Source organism: Rattus norvegicus, chromosome 20 (assembly GCF_036323735.1).
Source record: "Rattus norvegicus strain BN/NHsdMcwi chromosome 20, GRCr8, whole genome shotgun sequence".
NCBI classification, from domain to species: domain Eukaryota; kingdom Metazoa; phylum Chordata; class Mammalia; order Rodentia; family Muridae; genus Rattus; species Rattus norvegicus.
In genome coordinates, this window is record NC_086038.1 from 28,037,006 (window position 1) to 28,055,343 (window position 18,338).

The 18,338-nt window shown below is 44.6% G+C and overlaps 1 protein-coding gene across 3 annotated transcripts in view; it reads right to left on the minus strand.

The window, feature by feature from the left end:
• Mcu (mitochondrial calcium uniporter) overlaps positions 1 to 18,338 on the minus strand; it is a 162,584-nt gene that overhangs the window by 76,486 nt on the left and 67,760 nt on the right. The gene's annotated exons all lie outside the window — the stretch shown is intronic.

Below are 18,338 nucleotides of genomic sequence, written 5' to 3' on the forward strand. Positions count from 1 at the left end.
CCAAACACACATCTTGGAAAGCTGATCATTAAGATCTTGACTGCTAAAATTAAAAGGTAAAATAGCCATAATCTGATAATAAAATATCACTTGACTTTATCCGAATTAAAATGCAGAATGATTCTATTGTGTTTAAAACATAGAAGAACCAATAGCAAACTGCTAAGGTATCACACAAGAAGACAGCCTTCCTGCCTTTCAGTCTACAGACCTTTGGGTGTTGTGTAACTTGTTTATAAGTTTCATATACAACCCTAATAAATAATTTATAAAAACTAAAAGAATAAAGGCACCTAGGGGCAATTCCTGGAAGGATGACACAGATCAGGTGGTGGCTGCGGGTACAGGAATGTCACCTCTGTGTGCCTTCGTTTGCTCTTTTAAGAGGCCAGGCTGGGTACTTTTCATTTACAGTCTTGGGATACTTCTTTTTTCTTTATGCATGCAGGCTTATGTCTTCTTCCCTTTACACATTTCTGGGCTGTATAAATTTTAGCTATTATTACCTTTGTAATTAGAGGAGAGAGAAAGAGAGAGAGAGAGAGAGAGAGAGAGAGAGAGAGAGAGAGAGAGAGAGAGAGAACGAACTATGGAGAATCTCAATATGCAGATGCAGATACTATTTTATGACCACGCTGGAACTCACATAGGTTAGACCATATAAAAGTCACACAGCTATCAGGGTAAGCCAGGGTGAGCGCCAAGGGAGCACCCTTGGGGGTGGGGACAGGGCAGGGCAGCTATGAATGCTATGCAGAAGGATGGCATAACAGCTGGTTACCATGAACAGAGGGAAGCATGAGGGGAAGCCTCACAACACAATAGTAGGATTTTCCTTCACAGCCTGAGCAGATAAAAGTAACAGTGAACAGGCCAGGTAGCTCAGCCAGTAGAGGACTTGCCTAACATGTGCAAAGCTTTCGGTTCAATCCCCAGCACCGAATAAAAACAAGCCCTGTAATCCCACACACTGGTATCACACATGGTGATCCCAGCACTGCAGATGTGGGGGCAGGAGGGCCAGTTCAAAGGTTGTCTTTCTGACAACTGCCTGCTCCCCCTTGCAACAGGGGATCAGGATAACCCAGAAGAAACCTCATCCCTACAAGAAGGGACAAAACCCTATGAAATGGACTTATCATATGAACCTGCGAGATCACTCTGGGGACAGCCCTGGCAGGTTCCAAGTCAACACTGCACAGCACTATTGCATGACGTTTCTCAGCCCTATTTGCCATAGCAGAGGAAAGGACGGAGAAAACGGGGTGCGTGCACATGTGTAAGAGCTTCTTCCGCAGCACAGGGAAGAACGCAAGAGAGCTGTGGGCAGCAAAATGGACACAGCTGAAAATTATCATATTAAGCAGTCACGCCACTCTCAGAGAGAAAGATAATCTCTCATCTGTGGTTCCTATACTTTATATAGTTATATAAAGTCATGTGTGTATGTGTGACTTGAAAGTCATAGCGAAGCTGTCTAGGGGAAGAAAGGGCTAAGAGGGACCGGAAAGAGTGAGAAAATTGGGTTGAAGGGCTTGGGTCCAAAGAAAAAAACACATGTAAAATCATTTTTCTTTACCAATCTGTTTTCTAATTTATTTTGAACACAGGAAAACCAAGGCAGTAGACGTATAGATCTAATATATAGTAACATTACTTTGGAGAGAACTGTCACAGTCTCCTTTCACAGCAGACAATAAGCCTTCCTCCACCCTTGCACCTTGGTTGTGCCTGCTTTGGCTTTAGACTCATCAAGACAGGAACCATCGTTTTCGGTTTCAGAATTCCTAAAAGACTTTCATTTATTTATTTATTTATTTATTTATTTATTTATTTATTTATTTATTTATTTATTTTTAAGAACAAAACCGTACTATCCAATATACATGCATTTTTAAGTTCAAGTAGTTTTTTTTTTCTTTTTTTTCGGAGCTGGGGACCGAACCCAGGGCAAGCGCTCTACCACTGAGCTAAATCCCCAACCCCAAGTTCAAGTAGTTTTAATGAAAATATTTCCACCATTTAACTCACTTTCTGTAAAGCATACTGAATACACAGCAGATTTTATTTGATAACTCAGAGTTGATACTTCAGACATCGGATGCTGCCTTTTGAAAGCACGTGGCCCTGATACTGGGGTGAAGAAGCAGGTGTGGTGGGACCCAGGAAATGCCAAGAAGGGCTTTCTGGGAAGTGAGAGAATTTCACCAGAAGCCAAATAGTACTTGACAATGACAATACTACCCACCCCCCAAGGGAATGTGGGGGACAGGAGACTTATCTAATGACCCATCCCCCCACTCCCAGAGCAGACTTTGCGGCTGAACTTGGAAGGCTCTTTGCTTATTCAGCTGTCCACAGAACAACACAGCTCAGGGGATGAGCTGGTGGCAGCAACTTCCTTTGTTTGTAAGGACATTTTGGAGGAATTACATGATGGGTATAAAAGAAGTGAAAACCCACACAAACCCTGTGTCTCATTCTGTCACTTCTCAAACAGGTTCCAGGCAAATGTATGATACCCAGAGTAGACTTCTTATGACACTTAGTAGGACCTCAAATTTTTGGTGGTACTTACAGACCTACCCAACCTAAGGGTGTGCCTCAGACACTGACCACTACACACCTTTTCTAAGAAATGTAAGGATGCTGTCTTTATACCATACCACAAGGAATTCGAGGTGAAGAGGGTTTAATCCACAGATTCTGGACTGTGTTGGTCTAATGAAGCAAACTGTATGAGCTTGGAGTGAAAAGAGGGCAGAGGCAGAACAAAACTAAAGAGGGCCTTTGGAACTCTCAAAGTTGTATTGGAAGAATCAGGCTTTGTAATTATAGCAACCCTGGGGAGGCTGAAGCAGGAAGACCACAAGTTTGAGAACAGCCTGGTCTTCACATCAGGTTCCCATCTCAAAAATTCAAGGCAGGGTAGACTCTGGGTGAGGCTCAGTTGAAGAGCTCTTACCTAGCATGTGAGAGACCCCGGGTTTGATCCCCAGAGCGGCAGAAACAACACAAATCAACAACAAAAGTTGTGTAGGCAAAGGACAGTCAAGACAGCCACTCAGATGCAAAATCAGGCTCCTTTCACAGAAGAGCCCGGATGCCCGTGGGGTAAAGAGCCCAGTGGGTTCAACCTTCAGACACTGCACAGGCAGGAAGGCAGCTTCAGGAGAACAGGCAAGGAGCATGCTTGCTGAATTCTGGAAATGCTTTAAATCTCTTGGTTTCCCTCTAGGAATTACAGGATTTAAAGTGGTCGCTGATATGCCACGTGTTGTGGGGCAGGTGATGTAACCCTTTAGTAACAGGTCTTCAAATCCACACGTGGTTCTCAAGGAGTGGCTGGGGGTGAGCCTCAGAAGCCTCATCCACACAGGGACTTGACGGAGGTAGTCAGATAAGTCATAGACTTGATGTTGAGATCAGAATAGAATGTGAGTTGGGACCCTGGGCAGAAGGGGTGTGTGTGTGTGTGTGTGTGTGTGTGTGTGTGTGTGTGTGTGTGTGATGGCATAAATGTGTCACAGGGTATGTCACAGGAGTCAGGAGGTGACTACAGAACCCATCCTCTCTGTTCACTTCCACACAACATTGAGTTAGACCAGGCCGATAGGCTTCAGTGGTAGGTCCTTCACCCATGGAGACATGAATAGGCTGAGGAGTGCGAATTCTTATGGCTAAAGTCAGACTGGTAGGCTGTTGCCACAATACAGTGACGGGGATGTCCCTCCCAAGAGGTGGGGGACAATGATTCTCTGAATGTGGACAGCCTACAGATATGGAGTAAGTAATGACGTATCATTTCTAAGACTAGGTCATAAAGGGAAATGTAGTTTCCACTTGGTGCTTTTGTGACGGTCACTTGTAGAATCTAGCTACCATGCAAGTAAGAAATCCAAGTCACACACAAAGACCAGATATACACTGTCACCTACAACATCAGCATTGGAGCCACGTGTCAGCTGCCATTTGACTGCAACCACATAAGGTATGCCATTCCAGAAAAAAATAAAGAAAGAGCAAAACAAAGCCCTTCAAAACAAAAAACAAACAAACAAACAAACAAACAAAAAACAAATCAAACAAATGTGGCATTGTTTAAGAATTGAGGCAGAAGGATGGTAAGTTCAATTAGCAAAGAGGGCACAGAAACACCAATCCTGGGTTTTGGTTTTGGTTTTGTTCATTTTAGGATTTAGAAATAGGATCTCATGTAGCCCAGACTGGCCTAGAATGCACCATGTAGGAAAAGATGGCCTTAATTTAATTCCTGATCTTTCTGCTCCCACCACACAAGTACTAGGATTCTAGGTGATGAATAAGACATTGTGTTTAAAACAAAACAAATAAGAAAAGCAGAATACCCCAGTCCAGGCCCCAGCAAGTGCAAAACATTATGCCAAACAATGATAAAATGACTGTCCTCAAGCTGGGCACTTGGGAGGCAGAGGCAAGCAGATCTCTGTGGCTTCAACGTTAGTTTGGTCTACACAATGAGGTCTAGGACAACCAGGGCTAAATAAGGAAATTCTGTCTCAAAAAAAACAAAAACAAAGATAAGAACACGAAAATAAAACCATTGCTCTAAGTCACTAATTTTGATTAGTTACACAGCAATGGATAACCATATGCCAATGTATTCATTTTTGGCTTTGTTTTCAATGCATGGTTGTATACTGCAGCCCAGTTAACCTGATACCTGGAGTGACCCCCCGCTCTGCTCCTCCAGTTCTGAGACTGCTGAACCCCACCATACTCACCTTCTACCCCTGTTTTAACCAAGTATTTCCTCAGGTCCAGAGAGTTACAGAGTAGTAAGTGGGTCACCGGGCTCCTAAAAGGCATCTTCATGGTCCCCGTCTCCTTTTTTGGGAGGCAATCACTGTTTTTATGAGTGGTTTAACATCTGGCTCCCCGTCTGTTGCTTTACTTTGCCTATGGGAGGGCCTGGGGTAGGCTCTGCCTCATCTCTGTGACAATAGCTATTTCTAGGTACTCGGTGTATTATTGCAGTGAGGCCTTGAAAATTGGCACAATCACGCAGCCACCCATGTCTACTCAGTACCAAGCCTTGAGATATACTGTCCCTTCCTGTGAGCGTCTGTCATTTAGCCGACCAAGAGCCTCCTGAGGGGCTTCATAGAGAGATGGAATGTGAGTTCAGAAGCTCAACTCTATCATTGCTGTACTGATGGTGTTCTGATAAGGGACTGAAGCAGCAATCTCTTCTACATACAGTGGAAAACATCGAGACGGGGACATTTAAAATAAGTTTCTGTCTTTTCATATTCTGTGTGTGTGTGTGTGTGTGTGTGTGTGTGTGTGTGTGTGTGTGTGTGTTTTCTAGACAGAGTCTCACTATATAGTTCTGGCTGCCCTGGAACTCGCTCTGCAGTCCCAGCTGGCTTTGAACTCCCAGTGATCCACCTGCCTCTGCCTCCCGAGTGCCAGGTTTAAGGGCGTGGGCCACCACACTTGTCCCTAATACTCTTATTTAAGAGTGAAGAGGTGACTTTTCAATCAATATAACTACATGCAGATAGTATTTATTCAAATGAATGGGTGAGCTGTAGCATCGAAAGACCTGTGAGGGAAAATACTGGGTTTGGAAGGCTTCTTTGGAATTACTGTAAAATAAAAACAACTTCTGTAGATAAGTAGGTAACATGACTAAGAATAAACAGCAAAGGCAGAAAACATAGAGCCCTGTAAAAACAGAAACAGCATCTAAACCACTGAGCTAGGGTAAAGGTAAAGACTGGGGCACTGTGAGAGCTAAACTCAGAAGGAAGGATGACTGCTGGATACCCAATACCTAATGGTCAGTCCCGAGAACACACATGCACCTCTGTGCAAACCAGCCCACATGCACACACACACACACACACACGCCCACATGTGTCAACAACAGCCAAGAGGGAAATGACATCACTGTACTCCTAAAAACAAAACAAATAATTTAAAAATATTTTCTATTTAAAATATGTTTTAAAAGGAAAGAAGAGGGGTTAGTGATCTCTAGTGATTAAGGTTTAGAGCCCATGGGTGACATTAAGTTACAATTTCTCTTTTGCCCATAAGTACAACTTAACTATGGCAAGAAACAACTGCTGATGGAGACCTAACTTTAAGACATTAAAATCACTCCACAGAAAGGATATAAAATGGCAGAAGACCCATTGATCATTTGAAAATGCTGGGAATAGGTAGGGCAACAACCTCTTGGTTCCCACGAGGAGGCTCATCGACGCTCTGCCCCGCCTCTCCCCTTCACGCCCCTCCCCCACTTGCTAATATTAGATCGAGCATGTATCACTTCCTGGGGAGAATCAGTGGGCCTAACGAGCATGCACTGGGTGGGCGCCAACAGAGCAAGGCTTTCAAGACTTTGAGGAGCCTCCAAGATAGCTGACCTGTCTTACCATTGTTATACCACAATAAGTCTTTTTGTTTCTTGATTCTCTATATTCAAAATGAAAAGCATTATTACAAGCTAAGATATACAGTGGCTTTAAGGCCGTAGGAGATTACATTTCAGCTGGAATGCTTTTATTCACAGAAGAACTCCTGCAATCAAGGCTTTCTGGGCACAGCGGCGTACAGCATGCCTCGTGGCTTTTATGCTGCTACAGTACAGATCCTAGATACAGATCTATAAATAAGTAAGCACCCGGGAGTCCTGGGGATACCCAGAGTTATTTTATCAAGCAAACAGAGATTCCATTTAACAGGCGTTATGGATTTCACCTGTACACTCAACAGCTTCATCTGTAAAATGACAATTTAAATAGAAAATACACCAGGGTTCCCTCAGAGAGCCTCCCTCATCGTAGCAAGGCTTCGGAGAGTGAGCCTGAGTCGCCTTCGTCTCATCTGGTTAACCATCTTCACACTCGTGATTAGGCTTTGGGAGGACTGTGGTACACACAACTTCCTACGTAGCTTCTTCCTCTGTCACAGTGTTTCTCAACCTCCCTAATGCTATGACCCTTTAATATAGTTCCTCGTGTTGTGACCTCCAACCGTAAAATTATTTTCATTGTAACTTCATAAATTGTAATTCTGCTGCTGTAATGAATTGTAAAGAAAATATCTGTGTTTTCTAATGGTCTTGGGCAAACCCTGTGAAAGGGTTGTTTGTGACCCACAGGTTGAGAATCGAGGCTCCACATCCATCAGAGTTAAGGGAAGGAATTATTTAAAAAATGACTACTTTCCATGGAAAAGACTAGCAGTTGCTGGATAGAGGTGAGGAGTTACCTTTTCCTCCTGTCTATGCTGCTGAATTTTGCAACACGAAAGACAAACAGCAGACATATAAACAATCCACATGAGTTGAGAACTTTGGGGTACATTTTAAATGGTCTACAATCTGTATGTCATGGAATGGGTTCCCATAAAGTCTGTGGCACCGGGGGCACTTTCAAAGCAGAACGAAAGCCAGAAGATCTGTGTCGCAGTGCAACCAAAGATGGCTGCTGGGTGTCTGGTGGGCCATGGGCTGAAAAGAGAACCGGACATTCTTCTCCTATCTCTGATCACTCGGAGTGGGTTTCCCAGGTCCTGCCCAGTAGCCCATGTTACATTTGCAGTTAGCTACTCTATTTACTCAGTGTGGTCCGCTCTGGAATCATGTTCAAAGAGGACGATAATTTTCCTATGATTAGAAATAAAAAATCTAATTTCAGAAGCCAGGGAACACTGTGGATGTGGACATATCGATAACCTTACTTAGTGCTAATATGATGGAGAGTAACAATAGGCGGGTCTTCACAAGGATTGGTGGGAAACAGGAGGGGAAAGGTAAGGACCGAGACAAAAGCAGCCAACGTTACATTTGAGGAAAAGGAGTTAGAAGAGTTCATACTGTTTGTCAAATATGGTTTAAGCTAGCTTCATCTGGATGTAGTTTGAGGAATGGAATAGCTCCACATAAAAACTGACAGCTCAAAACATGATTGGACTATAACATACAGAATTAGCAATATAAATTCTTACAAGCTTTTACTTGACACGAAGCTAAAACTACCACAGTTGTAAATACACCACAGAGGAAACACACATTTTGGAAACCCTGTAATGTGTGATAGTACCAGATCAATTTCAAGCCTTTAGACTCCGTTGATCATTAACTGGTCTGTCTACTACCAAGAAGAAAGCATGGATTATATAATATTTAGATCTATAATACCTTACAACCTAACATGTTAAGATTATAGTTTTAAAGTTCTAAGTGGTTTCCAAGCCTCCACTCATTTAATTTCCTTTGTGTATTTGCTCAAATGGCTCAAATTATCAGGCTGTGGCAGATTGAATGGTGTGAATACTTAGTCCCCAGTTGGTGGACCTGTTTGGGAAGAACTAGGTGTGGCCTTATTGGAGGAGATGTGTCATTGGGATCTGGATTGAGGTCAGAGCACTGCTGCCTCCTGCTTGGTGAGTCAAGCCTTCACTCCACCACCATAGACTCTACCCCTCTGGAACTATTAACCCAATTAAAATCTTCCTTTTATAAGTTGCATTGGCCATGGTGTTCTGTCATGCAATACGAAAGTAATTAAGACTAGCTGTTTTCCAGATTTTCTTACCTAATACCCCAAACCTATTCCCTACAAGTCTCAAAGAACTAATTCAACACTTATTCCAGGCGGCACAGAGGAGCCAGTGTCAGACCTCATAAGTCTAGTGTTTTTAGGTCATAGGAGATTTATGAAACAGCACAAGTGGTTCTAAGACAACACACTCAATTCCCACACGGCCTGTGACTCAAAATTCTTTTGCTTCTGGTTCTCTGGAACTTAGATTATAGGCTGCCACACTCAACCCTGAGGAGTTTTTAAACACATTCGTCTCTGCTGCCTCTTAGCAACGTGGGCAAGGAACAGAATTTCCACTGCTGGTTTGTACACACACCAGGCTCCTGCTTATGTCCTTCTGCCCTTTTAAGGCTATGCTGGACAGCAGCTGCTGACTTCTTTAGCTAACTAGAGGTTTACACACGAATTCAACTGGTCTTTGTTTAGGGCAGAGCTGGCTGCTTACTGAATGAATAAGCAGGGTTTGTTCTTGCTTCCTGACGATTATAATCACTAGCCTCGGGGAGAAGGTATGATCAACCCAAGTGCCTGTGATGTACAATGTATCACCAATGAACTATCAAGTAAATAAAAGATTAAAACACAAGGTCAAAGTGGGCTGAAGAGTTGGCCCAGTAGTCAAGAGCACTTGTTCTTGCAAAGGACCCAGGTTCGATTCCCAGTACCCACATAGAAGCGCACCAACTCCTTGGGCATCAGGCATGGATGTGATACAAAAACACTTATATACACATAATAAAAAATAAATCTAAATAAATAAATTAAAGTAAAATAAAACGTTTTTTTTTTTTATTTAGCGGTCAGTGACCGCTAAGTGGCCACAATCTTTTTTTTTTTTTTTCTTTTTCTTTTTTTTTTTTTTTTTTTTTTTTCCGGAGCTGGGGACCGAACCCAGGGCCTTGTGCTCGCTAGGCAAGCGCTCTACCGCTGAGCTAAATCCCCAACCCCAAGTGGCCACAATCTAATGAGCAAGGCAAGATACATGTATGAAAACAGATATGCCTTGAATTATAACAAAACTGAAGTAGGGGGTCTGCTCAGTCCAACTTATATAACCAAAAGAAGTGAAATCTTCAGTAAGGAAAAGAAGGCTTTTCCCGAGGCTGGAGAGATGGCTCACCAGTTAAGGGCATTGACTGCTCTTCTAGAGGTCCTGAGTTCAATTCCCAGCAACCACATGGTGGCTCACAACCATCTATAATGGAATCTGATGCCCTCTTCTGGTGTGTCTGATGACAGCTACAGTGTACTCATAAATAAATAAATCTTTAAAAAGAATAGAAGGTGTTTTCCCATAGCACCTCAGCCAGGCCCAGAACGGGCACACATTATGTGCCGTAAAGTGCAAATTCAGCAGAATTGTCTTTCAATTTATATTTTCTTCAAGTTGATATAAAAATAATTTATAGTATTAAACTTGGAAAAGGTTTATTGTATGCTTAAGATGAAAATATGTCCCTCCAACAATACCTCGCTTCCTACATACAAATTTGTATGTGCTACGTGAGGCCCAGGCCACGGTGACTTAGAAAGAAGGCAGGGAAACATGAGCAGGTAGCGAGGAGACATCACTGCAGCATCTCTGCCCACAGGGCACGTCTCCAGGAAGGCTGCATTTAGTCAGAAATCCGGGGACCCTGTATGTGAGTGATTCCACGTAATTTAATCCCGACCCTCCCGTGACCTTACCCTTTCTATAAACACTGACGCCCAGAGCGAGCACAGAGCAGAGCCAGCCCGTGACTGAAATCAGACACAGCTGATTCTACGCACACTTCTTCCCACTCTGTGACTCATCTGGGGAGAGCAAAACAATGGCTGACTACTCCCTGCCATTCCAGTACAATCCATAGCAGCCTAGCTATTGAGCCAACCCGGCCGAAACCCCACAACCAGCTGGGACTACAGACTGGTGTTACCTCTCAACATGCGATTCCTATCTGCTGAAATGATCTCTCAGCAGATCCGTCGGCTAAAGAGTTGTTTTTAAAAGACAGGGTTTAACTATGTAGCTCTGGCTGTCTGGGACTTGCTATGTAGGCCAGGCTGGCCTTGAACTCAGAGATCTGCCTGCCTCTGTCCTCTGAGTGCTGGGATTAAAGGTGTGTGTTACCTCGCTGGCGATACGCCACCTTACATGTTCCCTGTGGTAAAGCGCCTTACTTGAGTCTCACAGGGGAGAGAAGCAGGTTAGCCGGGAGGACACTGTTACTCTTCAGGGTCTCTAAACTGCCCGACTGGTCCCTCTAACAACACACTCAGTAAACAACTATTAACTACGAGTTGCCGAGCAACGCGCCTTTGATTTCTATAAAAATCTCCTCTGTACCAGGAATCTCTTCATTCATTTCCATGCTCACACCGACAACTGACACTAGATTAAAACAAATGGCTGCACGTGCATGATAGTGCTTCTCTTGCAAATTAAAGTAAGATGAAAACTGCGGCCTTGTGAGGTCTTACCAAAGCCTGGCTCAGGGACACTTGGAGATGGAATTTGACATAAACACTCAAGTGAAAAAAGCTGCAAGTCTCGACCACACACCAACACATGGAAACAGCTCTTCTCAGCCCAGATGAATGGCCACCGAGCAAGCGTGCCCTCCTAGAGCACCTCTGTCTCTTTGACATTCAGTGTCCTTAAGCTGCCACTAACTGTGGCAGTCACAGAATGTTTTTGGACACTGGGGCTTCTATTATGCCCATTTTTATTTTTTTTTTTAAACTCAGAAGTAGGTTTTTAAAATGTCACCCTTGGGGCTGGGGATTTAGCTCAGTGGCAGAGCGCTTGCCTAGCAAGCGCAAGGCCCTGGGTTCGGTCCCCAGCTCCTAAAAAAAAAAAGAAAAGAAAAGAAAAAAGAAGTCTAAAATGTCACCCTTGGTCTCTGCATACCACCTGCAAGCTTATGGACCCCAGTGGGAGGGGTGACTGGGGAGGTTCGTGTTGAAGGCAGAGAAGGCTGAAGTGTTGGTAAGCTCAATCGCTAACCTTGCTGCAGAAACGCCAAGGTTATGAGGAAAGTCCTGGCAGCAGCGCAGACAGGGCTGTCTGGAGAGGCGGACACCACCGGCTCACTGTGTGATACTAGGGGACTGGGGAGATTCTCCTGCTGGATCACCAAAGGGCAGCTGCATGCCTAGAACAGTGGTTCTCAACCTGGGGGTCGCGACCCCACCAACAAACCTCCTATCTTCCAAAAATATTTATGTTACAATTCATAACAGTAGCAAAATTACAGTTAGGAAGTAGCAACAAAAATAGTTTTGCGTTTGGGGATCAGCACAGAATGAGGAACTGGATTAAGGGGTCACAGGATTAGGGAGGTTGAGAACCACTGCGCCTCTGAGAGGCAGGAGAACTCTGGGTGAGGGGAAACAAGGGCCACCCCTGCCTGTGTGTCGTGGAATTGCAGCCTCATTTGGCAGTGGCAAGATCCTGCTTCAACAGCTTCAGCAAGAAGTAAAAGCTGAATTCCAGAAGCTGATTGGCGTTTGAAGTCATTCTCTTCATGCTCTCCTGCTACCAAGAGCACTGTCACTCTGGCGCTGAAATGCAGGAGCATTTAGGAATTACCCAAATTGCTCTTGGTGGGAGGGATCCCCGTGGCGAGACATGGCTGCCGTGCAGCACACTTCAGGCGGAGTGCGCCCAGCTCTCGCCCACGCACACCTAGGGCCAGGCTTTCCCTGCTCTGAAATGAGCAGGCTGCAGCTTGGCCTCCCGGGACAGCACCACATTAGCATTGATGGGAGCTGCCCACAACCCAGAGGGCTTTTCCTGACAGACAAGGACAGTCTGAGATTTAATCCCTGCAGACAACTGCTTTGTGGGACTTTCCAGCATGCTTGCTGCCAATTCTTCAACCTCTCTTACAGCTAAAGGAAAATACTCCACTTGCTCTCGACAGAATTCAGGAAAATCAGACGTGACTACATGGAAGCTTGATTTTTAAGTTAATGAGTCGCATTCATGTTGGTTTGCTTTAAAACCTGCAGTTGCTATCTGCCCTGAGAGACTCTCTTCCAGAACATCAACTACAGCTGGGCAGCGCCCTCCCAGTGTCGCACTTATTACTTTGATAGCATCTGAAAAACCAAACTAAGAAAACAAAATTCTTCATGCTCCTCTTTGACGCTGATCAAATCCTGCCCCCTCTCTGCAAATCACTGGCATTGGGTCTCAGGGCAAAGTCGAATAAAGTCTTCTCTTGGAATGCTACCACCTCCTAGATCCAGGCCAGTGGGCTATCCAACCTTGCAATAAGATGGGTTAAGCCAGAAGCCACAGCACCCAGCAGTGTGGGTCTCCCCCTTGCACTCTGCAGCAAGGTTAATCGTGTGGAGCAGCCAAAAATGGTACAGTAATTGGATATTGACTTTTGGGGGTTGGTAATTTCTTTAACGCCTATGGCCTCAGACTTTCTAATGAGCTTTTCCTTAATCTACGGTTGAAACTGAAGAGTTGAGGACTTGGCAAAAGATTTTCTAAGAAGGAAAAGAGAGAGGGCAGAGCCAACTGAACATTCTGCCCTGTCACGGCCCAGCCTTTGGGGGTGAGCATGAAGACCCTTCCCCCAGAGCATCATCTCAGGGCATGCAGCATCTTCCCCATCACCCCCTAACCTGTGCACTTCACCTGGCACACTCCACTTTCTCCCTTCTTTAGAGAAAGAAAACCCTGTCTGCTCTGTATTAGCGATTTACAACAACCCCTCCATGTCTCTCTCTATCCTGTAAGGTTTAACTTGGACGTTCCACTCCTGGACTTTTCGCACAAAAGAGAGCAGGCTAGAAATATAAGCACACAGTGTACTTCCACCAAGAGATAAGACCCATCTTGAAAGCAGTCTCCCCGATGACGTTTGTAGCCAGCATGGAGGATGTGCAACGCGGTGACACCAATCAAACTATCTAATGAAGTACTTAAGGTAGATATCGATTATGCTTAAAGTGCATTCTGTAGAACTTCACCTCACTCAAGTTACTGTTTCCTTTTTTATGGATGGGAACTCCCTTCACACTTTCCTGTAGAACTGCAGGCTGCAGGTTAGACACCACCAGCCTCAAGCGCTTAGCTAGGTCTGCGCTGTTGGTTCAAGGCTAGACAGCTGCACCTCTCAAGGCAACAACCTCTGCTGTCCCCAGCTTGACAGCCAGCGCATACACACGGAACTAAACACATAGTGAGAGAGACAACTAGAGGCACACCGAGATGGAGCAAAAAACACAGCGACCTCCAGAGAAAAGGGTTTTGGGGTTTTTGTTTGTTTGTTTGTTTGTTTTTGTTTTTGTTTTTGTTTTGAGTCGAGAACTTCTGAGTTACCAAAGCTGGTCCGATCCTCCCGCCTCAGCCTCCCAGTGCTGGGCGGTAGGGATTTGTAAGTAGAGGAGGGAACATACAGACTGTGAAGGCAGGGATGTAGTCACACTCGAGGGCACAGGAATGAGCACACCTAACAGCCCACATCGCCCACCACCATTCTAGGTCCTGGTTCCTGAATACATGGCCAGGCAGCTCTTGTCCCTTGTTTTTGTTTTGATTCTGGTCGGCGAGGGTGATGGAAGATTCCGGAACACAATGCAGAGATTCTCGATCCAGGAACTGGAGCGAGAATGTCTGCAGCATCCTGGCAGCCCTCAGAGTTTCTGTCATGGAAGGGATCCCAGATATTTGATGGAGATGAGGGGGTGCTTCCTGCCTCTGCAGATGCTGCCTGGGAATTGTGCTAAATCAGTGTGGCTCTGTCAGCATCCTCTGTACAGATCTTTCCTCAACCGGACTGGAGGAAGTCCATGACTGTATCACAGCCACCAAGGAATGGGGGGTGGGGAGAAACTGATATGAGAATATTCCCATTTTCCTAAGGAATGGTGGAAGTGAAACAGCTTTTTCTCATTCTTTACCTGGGAATTAGCTTGAGGAAAGTTCTCTCAGTGGTTCCTAAGACAAAAAGTCAGCTATAGGACTCTCCAGACTGAGTCCCAAAGGCTGGTTTTAGCTAAAAAATGGGGTAAGTAAATGATACCCCCACCATCTCCAGCACTGTTGTTTTTGGGGGAGGCAGTGGCAGGGAGCCTATACCCCCTAGAACCCAACTAACCTTAAGCAGGCTTTAACTCCACACTGGTTCATTTAAAATCTAAGAAGCTGTATCCAAAAGCAGTCAGAGGCAAAATAAACCACTGGGAAATCCTGAATGTTTGCAGCCAGGCTGAAAACACCATTAGTCTCCAAATCCAAACAGAGAGGTCCCTGGTGGCTTCAAGCTGCCTCCACCTTGACAAGTTCAATTCCAGACTCTCCTGATCTCTAGTAACAAGAGGCCAGGTCCTGCATGCAGATCACTTCTCCTCACTGAATTTCTCCAGAATGCCAGCCCTTTCCTCCCACCCAGCGCTCCACTTCTGAGAACTGTGCTAAGGTGGGAAAAACCCCCCCAAACAAATATTAACTAAATGATGTCTCTACATTGCAGACCGTCGCAGTATATAGTAAGTGGCCACCACAATGTCACCAAGTTAAACATCATTCAATATTTCATGGATTTGTGTTACAGCCTCTAGGCTGTGCTTAATTCTTTAAGGTTCCTTTTCCCATCTAAAAAAATTGTTGGGGCTGGGGATTTAGCTCAGTGGTAGAGCGCTTACCTAGGAAGTGCAAGGCCCTGGGTTTGGTCCCCAGCTCCGAAAAAAAGAACCAAAAAAAAAATTGTTTTTAATTTAAAAAGTTTAGTGGAAACAGTAGCAGTGGTGTGCACATATGCGTGTGTGCACTTGCTTGTTCCAGCACGCAAGTGTGTTGGTCCTTAGGACTGCTTCACAGAGCTGGTTCTTCTTCTGCATTTAAGGGATTGAACTCAGACCAGCGGGCTACCGTGACAACTGGCTTTACCAGTTTAGCAATCAACAAGCCTCCATCTAAAATCTGATTTGACTCTCAAAATAACCCTGCGAGTGTAAGGAGATGTTTATATGGAGGACAACTAGAATGCATTTGACACGGAACATGCGGGCACTGCTATTCCAAGTCTTTCCTAGACCTTCCTTGGTAACGGGAGTTTAGGAGGCCAAGCATAAGAGCGGCTGTGTGGTCTCATCTGAATCACGCAGCCCCAGTGCCCCTGCTCCACCCAAGACACTGCAGAAACTGTATTTAACAAGTGATGACTATGGTATCTTGCCTCCTCTCTTCCTAACTCATTCACATCACTCACACACACACACACACACACACACACACACACACACACATCTATACTAGACAAACATTACAGGAACTGGCAGATTAATTTCCCACAATCCTTCCCCAGTGGGAGTTTTAAAGCATACATTTGATATGTAATTTATATTTCATAAAAGTCACATTTTAAAGTGTGCACATCGGTGGTTTTGTTACACTTGTAGTTATGTGACTGTCACCAGTCTGCCATTTCAGACAGTTTTTATCTCGGCAAAGAGAAATCCTATGCTAATTCTCACATGTCTTTCCTGTTTTCCCTGGCTTCTGGTAACCACCAATCCACTCTCCGTCTCTATGAATCTTCCTATCCTTGAACACTTCATACAATGCGATCAGATAGCTGGCTTGCTGTCAAGGATCACTCGTGTTTCGTCCCTGACACGACTTCTCTCTTCCTGTGGGTGAACAGTCCTGCTGTGAGGATATACCGCATTCCACACTCGGACAGCATCAGAGAGGTCCCTTCCTGTCTGTCTTTTACTGTCGTTATGGGCACCCTAGTGAGTATGAGGAGGAATCGGACTATATTTTTCAGTTTTGTTTCCTAAATGTCTAGTGAAAGTGACCATCCTTTCGCCTGCTTACCGGTCATTTATTCCTGAGTCTCCTCTGGAGAGTTTTGTCATTAAAACCATTCTCTATCTTTAAATGGAGTGTCATATTTTCATTATTGAATTGTAAGAGTTTTGAAAGCAAATATTTTAGGAGCAAGTCCTTGGTCACATCTAGGATACATAAATATTCCTCCTGTTTGGGGTGGGGCGGAGTACACTTCTAATTTTGATTTTGATGGCATTATTATTTAATTATTTTATTTTTAGACAGAGTCTTACTAGATAGCCTTAGCTGGCCTGAAACTTACTGATGTAGACCAGGCTAGCCTCAAATTCCTAAGAGATTCACCTGCCTCTGCCTCTCAGGTGCTGGGATTGAAAGCCTGAGCCATCAGACGCATCACTGATAACATCATTTTGAGGACCTGATTTTTACTTTTTTTACTTATGGTTCTGATGTCACAGCCCAAAGATCATATAATTAATTTCAGATAATCAAAAATAGATAGAGAAAAGGGGGAGAGGACAACCCCTGGAAAATTTATACCCATTTTCCCTACGAGTTTTATTGTTAGGCATTTAGACCTTCAGTTCATTTGGAGTTATATTTTCTCTGTGATATGAGGATTGTTCTCTTAGAATTTAAATTTGATCACCTTAACATAATTTGTTGGAAAAAAACCCACTCCTTCTACCAGTGCTTTGTCCCGGCCCCCTCCTCTGCAATCAGTTAGGGGTCTGGACTGGTTGACCTCGTGTTAGGAGTATCCATGGGTAAAGTGCTCATCCCCCAGCACCCACGGGGAAGGAAAACCATGAACCATGGATGTCGTGATTCATCTCTGGGGTCTCGCCTCTGTTCACCTTCATGCTCGGTCCGTGTTGCTTTGTAGTAAGTTTCGAAGGTCAGACTCATGTGAGTTTTCATGTCAGCTTTCAAGTTATGCAAAAGTGGAGTGGGATTTTGATAGCAGTCACGTGACTAGGCAGGATGCTGGCTGTCGCCCTCACAGTACAGCCTTCCGATCTGTGAGGTTTTGACGGTAACTGTTTGAGGCTGTCTTGCGTTCCGTGTCTCACAGTGTTGCCTATCTAGCACCTCTTCCACACCCTCCATACTTATTTAGGTCACAGAGACACAATAGAACTGAGGTTAACCTATTAGCAGGTACGTGATGGTCCTGGCTGTGTTTGGAGGGTTCCTGCAGTGCTGTGATCATGGGCAGTATGCATGCTAAGCCCACGCTCTACCACTGAGCTACTCTCTAACGTGCCATAGGCGTTGACTGATGAATTGCCTTCCACCCTATGCTTTTGTTAACTGAAGAGTCACATAATTTAAAGCTTCATGTAACCTTTCAATTTGTTGCAAAACCAGCAGACCCTGACCACACCCCATCGTCACCCCAACTCCTGACTTCCTAATCCTATGGGTAATTAATTACTTAGGGATTCTATTTGCTGTTCTGAAGAATCACTTGGAGCTTTCGATCACTGTTTCACATCTCTAATACAGGTCTAGTACCATTTTGCTTTTTTGCATTTTGACTGCATGCATCATTTACTGAGTGATTTTTTTTTTCTATGTATCCCTGGCTGGCCTGACACTCGATATATGATCCAAGAAGCCACAAACTCATCAAACTTCCCTTGCCTCCGCCTCAAGCATGGATGTTATGGGTGGCCGCAGGCCTGGTTTCTGCTGACTTCTTACTGTAAGGAGCACCTCCACAGGTGCACATCCCCTCTCCAGTTTCCTCCTATGATGGACAGGAAATCACCCACAAGGTGTGGTGTCATTGCTTTCCAACGAATTTTTTAATTTTAAGTTCCCTGTGGGAAGACTCTGCTAATTAAGGTCAAAGTCCACCATGACCCTGGCTTGAGAGCAATATGGGAGACTCCCTTCATTAGCACAGTCTCTCCTTCTCTGACCTTCTCTGG